Source organism: Saimiri boliviensis, chromosome 10 (genome assembly GCF_048565385.1).
Source record: "Saimiri boliviensis isolate mSaiBol1 chromosome 10, mSaiBol1.pri, whole genome shotgun sequence".
In the NCBI taxonomy this organism is placed as follows: Eukaryota; Metazoa; Chordata; class Mammalia; order Primates; family Cebidae; genus Saimiri; species Saimiri boliviensis.
The window spans coordinates 8,849,168-8,859,406 of NC_133458.1; the positions used below are offsets into that span (position 1 = coordinate 8,849,168).

General features: G+C 43.1%; 2 non-coding genes across 2 annotated transcripts; both read left to right on the forward strand.

Annotated features, from left to right (window-relative positions):
- The first annotated feature begins 2,348 nt into the window (after positions 1–2,348).
- Positions 2,349–2,420, forward strand: TRNAC-GCA (transfer RNA cysteine (anticodon GCA)). The gene has a single exon. It is a non-coding gene; the product is annotated as a tRNA-Cys (tRNA).
- A 7,152-nt stretch (positions 2,421–9,572) lies between these two features.
- On the forward strand, positions 9,573–9,644 carry TRNAC-GCA (transfer RNA cysteine (anticodon GCA)). Its single transcript has one exon. It is a non-coding gene; the product is annotated as a tRNA-Cys (tRNA).
- Positions 9,645–10,239: the final 595 nt, after the last annotated feature.

Consider the following 10,239-nt stretch of genomic DNA (forward strand, 5'->3'; position numbering starts at 1 on the left):
AATATTACAAAAATTAGCTGGGCGTGGCGGTGCGGCTCCTATGGTCTCAGCTACAGGAGGCTGAGGTGGGATGATCGCTTGAATCCAGGAGGTCGAGGCTGCAGTGAGCCCTGATCCTGGCGCTGCACTCCAGCCTGGGCGGCAGAGCGAGTGACGAGAGGGTTTGGGTCAAGCTGCCAGGGAGGCCTCCGGGGGCGCGCACGCCTGGGCCGGGCTCTGCCTGAGGCGAGGGGGGGCCGCCCTTACGGGGCAAATGGCGCGGGCTCTCAAGTGGGAAGGTGATTTGTTCCCTGGAGGCACAGCAGAGAGGCAGGGCTCCGAGGGGAAGGAAGGAAGGAGTCGGGCCGGGATCCTGCGCGTTATTCGTCCGGAGGGGAGCGGGCGCTGCCAACCCAGGGGAGAGAGGGTCGCCGCAGGTTTCCAGCGTCCCTGCGGAGCCGGGACAATGGACGCGGGACAGGGACCGCAGCCGGGGCTGGTGGGGGCTGTGACAGCGGCTCCAGCGCGGGACCGGTGGCTCCCCGGGGTGCGGCGGCGAGGAAGGGTTGGGGTCGCTCGGGGCGGTCGCAGAGCTGAGCGGCGGTGCCTAGGGCCGGGCTCACCAAGGAGGCGCCTGTGCCTCCGTGGGCGGCGGCGGGAGCGCTCAAGGCTGCGCGCGGATGGAGATGCCCGCGGGCGTCGCGAGGAAGGCCCGATTGACCGAGGGCGCCTCCAGCCGGGGACCCGGAGGCTGCGGCGGCGCGGGGCGTACCCCGAGGCTCCTTCAGGGAGGCTGCGCTCTAACACCCGCGCCAAGGGGGCGCACATCCGGAACGGCTTCATTTCGCGGCACGTTTGGCTGTCAGTTTACCTGGGTTCAGAATCAGCACTCAAAGAGCATTTCCTAACAATACAGTGTTAGTAACACAACTGTACTATTCGGTTTCTCAGTTCAGCAAAGCATCAGGACGTTACTTCATTTTGAAATGACATGGTTCTTGCGTCTTGACAGCCAAAAGGATGTGTCTACTAGGCCTTAATAATTAAGACTGTATGTTTCAGCTAAATATTTTTTAAACTAACATACGAATAGTAAAGGAAGAAATTACATCTTTCTTTCTTTCTTTTCTTTCTTTCTTTTTCTTTTAAGACAGAGTTTCTCTCTGTCGCCCAGGCTGGAGTGCAGTGGCGCGATCTCAGCTCACTGCAACGTCTGCTTCCGGGTTCAAGCGATTCTCCTGCCTCAGCCCCCCAAGAGCTGGGATTACAGGCGCCGGCCACCACTCTCGACGAATTTTTTGTGTTTTTAGCAGAGACGTGGTTTCACCATGTTGGCCAGGCTGGTCTCGAACGACTGATCTCAGGTGATCCACCCGCCTTGGCCTCCCAAGTGCTGGAATTACAGGCATAAGCCACCGCGCCCAGCCAAAATTATATAATTTAAAAACGAGAAAACTATACATTTTGAACAATCCTTCTTGAGGAGGGAAATGTTACAAGTAAAGGAAGTACATAAAAATAAGATAATAAAAATGCAATTAAAATGAAAAAATAAAAGCAAAACAAAAATTCTTAGTAATTGTGACCATTCTGTATTTAATCTGAGAATATTAATTTTTAAAAACTATGTATAACAGGCCGGGTGCAGTTGCTCACGCCTGTAATCCCAACACTTTGGGAGGCCAAGGCGGGCGGATCATGAGATCAAGAGACTGAGACCAACCTGGACAACATGGGGGAAATCCCGTCTCTACTAAAAATTCAAAAATTAGCTGGGCGTGAGGGCATTCACCTGTAGCCCAAGCTACTTGGGAGGCTGGCGACAGAGCGAGACTCTGTCTCAAAGAAAACAAAACAAAAACAAACAAACAAAAACCATGTATAACAGTGCATGTGTTCGATTTGAGGCTGTGGAATTTGAGATATGGTTAGAATTTTTTTCTATAAAACTTGTTTCCTACTAAAATACAGGAGTGTTATATCTATTTTGTTTTACTCTATTTTATTTTGTTTATGTGAATGATTTTACTTAACTATACCACTTTTTAAAATAGGAATATATTTCTAATTAAAAGAAAGCAATGTTTAAAAAGGTATAAACCCACAGGACAAAAAGCAGATGGGTGAGCGATAACTGATTTCACACAGAAGAAAGAAAAGGCAGTGACTCCAAGAGCCTGCGGTGGAATCATCCCACAGGGAGGAAACAGCCCCGGGGAGTAATGAGATCAGAGGGTGTGGGTGTGAGGGATGTAGCCAGCAGATTCTTGCGGGCTCAGTGGGAGTGAACGAGGATCACCTTGCACTGTAGGACACCCAAGCATTGCAACACGGTGAAATAATACCAGCTGGGAAGATAGGCAAGCTGTGGGGGTATAGCTCAGGGGTAGAGCATTTGACTGCAGATCAAGAGGTCCCCGGTTCAAATCCGGGTGCCCCCTTCTCATTTTCTTCCTGCTTCTGGATACCCTATGAACTCTACCATTCCGAGTCCACTCAAGTCACCTTCAGCCCGCAGAGTAGGTGAGTTTTTCAGGCGGCTAATTTAAGTCAGGGGCTCATGGACTGGTAGGGAAGGTGGAAAGAAAAGGAGCCAAGGAGTCTCCTTTCTTTTTCAAAAGTCACCTGGCTCAGAAAGTGGCTGTGGGAGGCTTCCATCATGACCCAGGCTGGCCATTTGTATTTTGGGAGCTCTCATTTACTATTTATTTTTCCACAGGAGAAACATAGGCAGGAAGTCAGGGGAGCAGGTTGAATGAAGCCTGATGGCACGAGAACAGCCTGGGTGCTGCTCCTGCGCAGAGTTCCTGGACCTCAGCCCAAGGCTCCAATGTCGTTCTGAGGAGAGCACTGGATAGTTAGTTTTAAAAACAACGCGTACCTCCACTCTTCCCCTACCTCCTCCTACCCAGCACACAATAGATGAGTCTGACACGGACATTCGGGGGGAAACTATTCTAGATGGTTCTGAAGGGCATTTCGCTCAAACTGGCCTGATTATCAAAGCTGATGTCCTCTGCAGGGGACTGACGGCCACAGGCACAGGCTGCCAGGCGGGCAGAGGAGGAAGAGGGTGGGAAGGAGACTGGTAGGAAAGGTATCTATCTGCCATGGAGACTTACTGGAAGTCTTAGCTAGAGCAGTCACACAAGAGAAAGAAACAAAGGACATCCGAATTGGAAAGGAAGAGTCAAATTATCCTTATCTGCAGATGATATGATCTTATACTTCAAAAATCCTAAAGATTCCACCAAAAACCTATTCGAATAGATAAATTCAGTAAAGTTGCAGGGTACAAAATCAACATACGAAACTTAGTAGCATTTCTATTTGCCAACAGTGAACAATCTGAAAAAGAAATTAAGAAAATAATCTCATTTACAATAGCTATGAGTAAAATAAAATATCTAGGAATAGCATTAACCAAAGACGTGAAAGATCTGTATGATGGAAACTATAAAACATTGATGTAAGAAATGGACGAAGACACAAAAATGGAAAGATATTCTATATTCATGGAGGAACTGATATTGTTAAAATGTCAATACTACTTAAAGCAATCTATAAATTTAGTGCAATCCCTACCAAATACCAATGGCATTCTTCACACAAATAGAAAAATCAATTATAAAATTTATATGGAACCACAGAAGACCCAGAATAGCCAAAGCTGTCCTGAGCAAAAAGAATGAAACTAAAGGAATCACATTATCTGATTTTATACTACAAAGCTATAGTAACCAAAAATCATGGTACTGGCATAAAAAAAGATATAGAGACCAACTGAACAGAATAGAGAACCCAGAAATAAATCCATACATCTACAGTTAGCTCATTTTTGACAAAGGTACCACAAACATACATCAGGGAAAGAATAGTCTCTTTAGTAAATGATGCTGGGAAAACTGGATATTTGTATGCAGAAGAACAAAATGAGACCCCCGTATTTTGCCATATACAAGAATCAAATAAAAATGGATTAAAGACTTAAATCTAAGACCTAAACTATAAGAAAACATTGAGGAAACTCTTCAGAACATTGGACTGGGCAAAGACACCTTAAGTAATACTACACAACTGCAGGCAATCAAAGCAAAAATGAAGAAATGGGGTCACATCAAGTTAAAAGGCTTCTGGACAGCAAAGGAAAAAATCAACAACTGAAGAGACAACCCACAGAATGGGAGAAAATATTTGCAAACTACCCATCTAACAAGGGATTGATAACCAGAATTTGTAAGAAATTAAACAACTCAATTTAAAAAATCTAATCCAATTTTAAAATGGGCAAAAGTTCTGAATAGACTTTTCTCTAACGAAGACATACAAATGCTAAACAGGTATGTGAAAAGATACATCTCAACATCATTGATCATCAGAGAAACGAAAATCAAAACTATGATATGTCTTCATCTTATTCCAGTTAAAATGGCTTTTATCCAAAAGATGGGGGAATAAATGCTTCTGAGGATGTGAAGAAAAGGGCACACTTGTACAACCTCTAAGAACAGTTTGGAGTTTCTCAGAAACCTAAAACTAGAACTACCATGTGATCCAGCAATATACACAATAGCCAAGATTTGGAAGCAACCTAGGTGTCCGTCAGCAGATGAATGGATAAAGAAAACATGGCATATATACACAAGAGAGTACTATTCAGCCATGAAAAAGAATGAGATCCTGTCATTTGTAACAACTTGGATGGAACTGGAGATCAGTATGTTAAGTGAAATAAGCCAGGCACAGAAAGACAAACTTTGCATGTTCTCAATTATTTGTGAGACCTAAAAAAATCTAAAACAATTAAATTCATGGAGATAGAGAGAAAAGTGATGGATACCAGAGGCTGGGAAAGATAGTGGGGGCAGGGGAGTGGGATAGTTAATGTTTACAAACATGTAGTTAGACAGAATAAATAAGATCTAGTATTTGATAGCACAACAGAGTGACTACAATAAATAATAATTTGTTGTACACTTAAAAATAACTAGAAGACTATAATTGGATTGTTTGAAACACAAGGAAATGATAAATGTTTGAGGTGATGGTTATCCCATTTACCCTGATGTGATTATTATGTATTGAATACCTGCATCACAGTATCTCATGTACCCCATAAACATATACACCTATTATGTACCCACACATTTTTAAATTAAAAAATAATGAAAAGAAAATCAATTAATATAATAAATTATGTACATAGAACAAACCCAAAATATCACATGATCATCTCAATAGATGCAGAAAAAGCATTTAGCAAAATTAAACAGCCTTTCATGGTAAAAAACACTCAAAAACTAGGAATAAAAGGAAACTTCCTCAGCCTGATAAAGGGCATCTTTGGAAAAATCTCACAGCTAACATTTTACTTAATGGTGAAAGACTGAATGCTTTTCTCCTAAGATCAGGAGTAAGACAAGATTGTCTGCTCTTACCATTTCTATGCAACATTATACTGCAAATTCTAGCCAGGGCAATAAGCAAGAAAAACAAGTCATTCACAATGGAGAAGCCGTAAAACTATACCTATGCACAGATAATATGATGGTATGTATAGCAAATCCTAAGGAATTCTCTAAAAATTAATAAATAAGTTCAACAACATTGCAAGATATAAAGTTAATATACAAAAATAAATCTATTTATAGAAACTTACAATGAACAATCCAAAAAATGAAATTAACAAAACAATTTGATTTACAATAGCATCAAAAAGAATAAAATACTTAGAAATAAGTTTTACAAAAAGCCTATTATCTGGAGCTAAAACACTGTTCAAATGGATTAAATACAATCTAAGTAAAAAAAAAAAATACTCCATGTTTATGGATTGGAAGACTTTATATTGTTAACATGATGCAATAGACTGAACGTTTGTGTCCTCCACCCCACCCCAAAAAAATCGTATGTTGAAACCGAATCTTTAGAGTGATGGTATTTGGAGGTAGGACATTTGGGAGGTGCTTAGATCACGAGGATGGAACCTTCATGGAGGGGATTAGTGCCCTTATAGAGACTCCAGAGTCTCCCTTTGCCTCTTCTGCCCCTTCTGTAGCATCAGGATGAAGTGAGAGGATAGCCATCTATGAACCAGGAAGTGGGCCCTCTTCAGACACCAAATCTTCCAGTGCCTTGATCTCAGACTTCCCAGGCTCCAGAGCAACTAGAAATAATTTTTTGTTATTTATAAGCCACCCTGTCTATGATCGTTTGTTACAGCAGCCACAACAGGCTAAGATAATGCTACTACTCATCAAAGTAATCTACAGATTCAGTGCAATTTCTATCGGAATCCCAGTTGACTTTGTAGAAATACAAAGTAATCTCAGGTGATCTGCCTACCTCGGCCTCGCAACATGCTGGAATTACAGGCATGAGCTACCATGCCCAGCCTGTTCATATTTTAAAATACTTCTTTCTTTGTGTTTCTCGTAGTGGGTTAATTTTAATCCCTTCCTTGTCTTTAAGCTCTGAAGTGCTTTCTTCTACTTGTTCTAGTCTATTGTTGAACCTTTCCAGTATTTTATATTTCTCTAAGGGTGTCTTTCATTTTCAGAAATTGTCATTATTTTTTTTCATGATACGTATTTCTCTTGGAGACTTTTTCATCCTTATCCTGTATTTTTTTTTTTTTTTAATTTCTTTAAGTTGGTTTTAACCTTTCTCTGGTACCTCCTTGAGTAGCTTAATAATCTGAATTCTTTACTTGGAAATTCATAAATTTCTTCTTGGTTTAGATCCATTGCTGGAGAGCTAGTGTGATCTTTTAAGGGTGTTATACAAACTTATTTTGTCATAGTCCCAGAATTATTTTTCATTTGGATAGACTGTTTTAGTGGAAAGATCTGCAACTCAAGGGCTTCTGTTCAGATTCTTTAGTCCCATAGGGTGATTCCTTGGTGTGGTGCTCTCCCCCTTCCCCTAGGGATGGGGTTTCCTGAAAGCTGAACTGCAGTGATTGTTATTGCCCTTCTGGATCTAGCCACCCAGCAGGGCTACAGGCTCTGGGCTGGTGCTTAGGAATGTCTGCAAAGAGGTCTGTATTCAGGCCTCCCAGCTGAAGAAACCAGCGCCTGCTCTGGCGGAGGTGGCAGGGGAGTAAAATGCACTCTGTGAGAGTCCTTGGTTGTAGCTTCATTTAATGCACTGATTTTCTTAAATGTTGGTTGTGCTAGCAGTAAAGCTGTCATGCGGCTGGACCCAGGATCTCTGGTTAGGCAGGATGTTACTGGTGTGGAACTAACTGTTGTTTTTTCCTTCTTTGGAGAAGGATGTTCTGTTATTCATTGCTGTAACGGCTTGAGTTGGTTGGCCTTTAGCCAGGAGGTGGCACTTTCAATAAAGCACCAGCTGTGGTAGTACAAGAGGGATATAAGTTTGCCCTAAGTTGGCCAGGATAAGTGTTCAAGTTTCTCAGGTGATTGGTGGGGCCATAGAACTCCCAAGAGCTTATGTCTTTTGTCTTCAGCTACCAGAGTGGGTAGAGGAAAATCAATAGGTCAGGGGCAGTGTTAAGAGGGTCTGAGCTCTGACTCTTCTTGGGTGGGGCTTGCTGCAGCCACTGTAGGAGATAGGGTGAGTGGTTCTCAGGTCAATGGAGTTATGTTTGAAGGGGGGTTAAGGCTGTCTCTGCTGCATTATACAGGTTACCCAGAAAGTGGGAGAAAGCTAACAGTGACAGGCCTCACCCAGCTCCCATGCAGTCAGCAAGGCCAGTCTCACTCCCTCCAGGCCCTGCCAACAGCACTGAGTTTATATTCAGATAGTTGGCACACAGGGTTGCAATCCTGCTTAAGGCTACAAGCCTCCCCACTGAAAAAGCAAGCAGGGCTTTCAGGCCTCATCCCTCCTGTCTGCCCATGCTGTCAGGTGCAGCTCCTATGCTCGTATCTACACTTCTCATTCATCCCATGGATTCTGCTAAGGAAATTTCTTGCTGAGTTGAAATTATTACAAAGTTCAGCTAGAAGCTTCTTTAACCCTGTAGCCCCTCTATAATTCTGCTGGCTGCCTTCCCTAAGGACCCTTGTGAGATAAAGTCAGAAATGGCTTCCCTGATCTTGAGCTGGAGTCTGGGAGTGCCTAGGGGGCCCTTCTTGCTGCTGCTTCTACTTTTACATTTTGCTCAGCTCCCTAAATCCATTTCAGCTCTAGGTAAATTAAATCCTACTTCTGTAATCTGGGTTTTTAGGTTCCACAGTGAAGATGTGTGTTCAGAGGTAGACCTTCCCCACTCAAACGTTGGGAACTCACAGTTTTTCTGCTATCTCATGGAGTTTGCAGCAGAAATCTGCTTCTTTAAAAGGATCTGTGAGTTCTTTTGGTTTTTCTGGTGTGTTCCTAAGGTGGTTCTTGGAGCAAAAGTTCATAATGTGAATCTCCACATGCTGTTTTGTTTGTCCAAGTGGGAGCTGCACATTGGTCCTCTCATCCATCCACCATTTTCTACACTCTCAGCATTTTAATTTCCATGAACCAGTTTCTGTGACTGTGCATCCTTTCCATTTTGTCCAATCTTTGAATGTAAATGTTTATTGCAATAAGTCTGTTCTTATGCTATCAGTGTATTGGAGGTGTTCAATGTGTAGAAATCTTGTCTTTTGAGTTCATAGATCTTTGAGTCAAGAGAAGCCTCATCTGATTTAATGTAGATCACAAAAGCCTGGACTTTGTCTAATTGAATGAGGCTTTGAGAGCCTTGGGATAGAGGTGAGTATATTTTGCACTTGGTTGAGCTGTAAATGATTATGACCAAGAGGGAAGTTTGTGGTAGATGAAACTGTTGGCCCTGGATGTTGACTTATTTCTGCATCTGTGGCCTTCGGCTTCTTTTCAGATCTTCCCACTGGAGATGAAACATGCTTTCTTGCACTTGAGTCATGGCTTCGTCTTGGGACTGGCCATGATCAATGAGGTGTTCTCACATGTCATGCAAATAAGGGCTCTAAAGCAGCTTGCAAAGTTGGGCCTGCCCCTTTGCATTTCTGCTGTCACTATAAGCAAATTTCCCCTTGCTAGGTGCTACTCCTCCACCCAGGATCATAGAATGAATACACATGGAGCAGACCTGAGCCCAGCTCAGACAGAAACCAAGCACAGATGGACCCACAGCTTGAAGCAGAGACACCAGGGAAAGCTGAACCTACATCAGCTGATTGGCATCCATGCTGCTGACCTATGAGGATGGGAATACATGCTTATGGTTTCAGGCAGCTGAATTTTGGGATGATTTGTTATGACACATTGCTGTGGAAATAGCTGATAAATAGAGCCTTGATTCTTAACACCTGCCTCTCACCCCACCCACATCCCCTACATCCATCAGGTATCGCGTAGGGAAATGGGAGGAGACCTCATTTGAAGGAGTTCAGGTTGTGGCTACAGAGTAGCAAAGTATCATTAGACAAGTGAAGGGGCTCTGATAATGAAGGGGTGAACTCATGACCCGAAGAGCAGTCTCTAGTCAGTAGTGGTAGAGCTGCCAATTTCCATAAGCTGGCTGGGAATGAATACAATTTACAATGCACTATAGAATCTTTGGGTGTGGTGACACAAGTGAAATATGCTAAGAAGGAGTTTTCATCAGTGAAGGGGGTATAGCTCAGGGGTAGAGCATTTGACTGCAGATCAAGAGGTCCCTGGTTCAAATCCGGGTGCCCCCTGCTGTTGCTTGGCTGTGGCTTCTCTTTTCCTGATGTTGAGCTTGTCACCCTTATCACTGTCCTTCCTCATGTCAGTTTTTCATAGGTGACTTCATTTTTCTGGCACAAGTCATGGTCCGGTCACTAATAATATGCATGTGTTTCAGAAGTTCTAATTAGCTGCTCTTCTTTGAAGTTTTTATTTGAAGTCTATATTATGTAAGAACAGGCTGAATCAGAGGTTACCCAGTCTGACTTTGCATCAGAATTACTGAAAGATCTTATTAAAAATACAGATTCCAAATAGAAATTCCAATTTAGTAAGACTGAGGAGGAATTGGAGAACTTCTACTTTTGGGGGGCAAGTGGGGCATAATCCCCTGTTAATTCCTATCCTAACATCCAATAACTCTAAGTGGCTGGAAAATTGTTTTGGAACTTAAAACAACATGTCGTTCTACACAAGATCATAGTGGGAAGCATCAGTGACGTTCAAGCTAATGCCTGCCTTCAGTCTATCACTGAGGGCATGTGGGGTGCTAAGCTACAGGCATAGGCAGTGGCCAGGCATGTAGAGGTGGGAGAGTGTGGGAAAGGTGGGGGACGTCAGAATGAA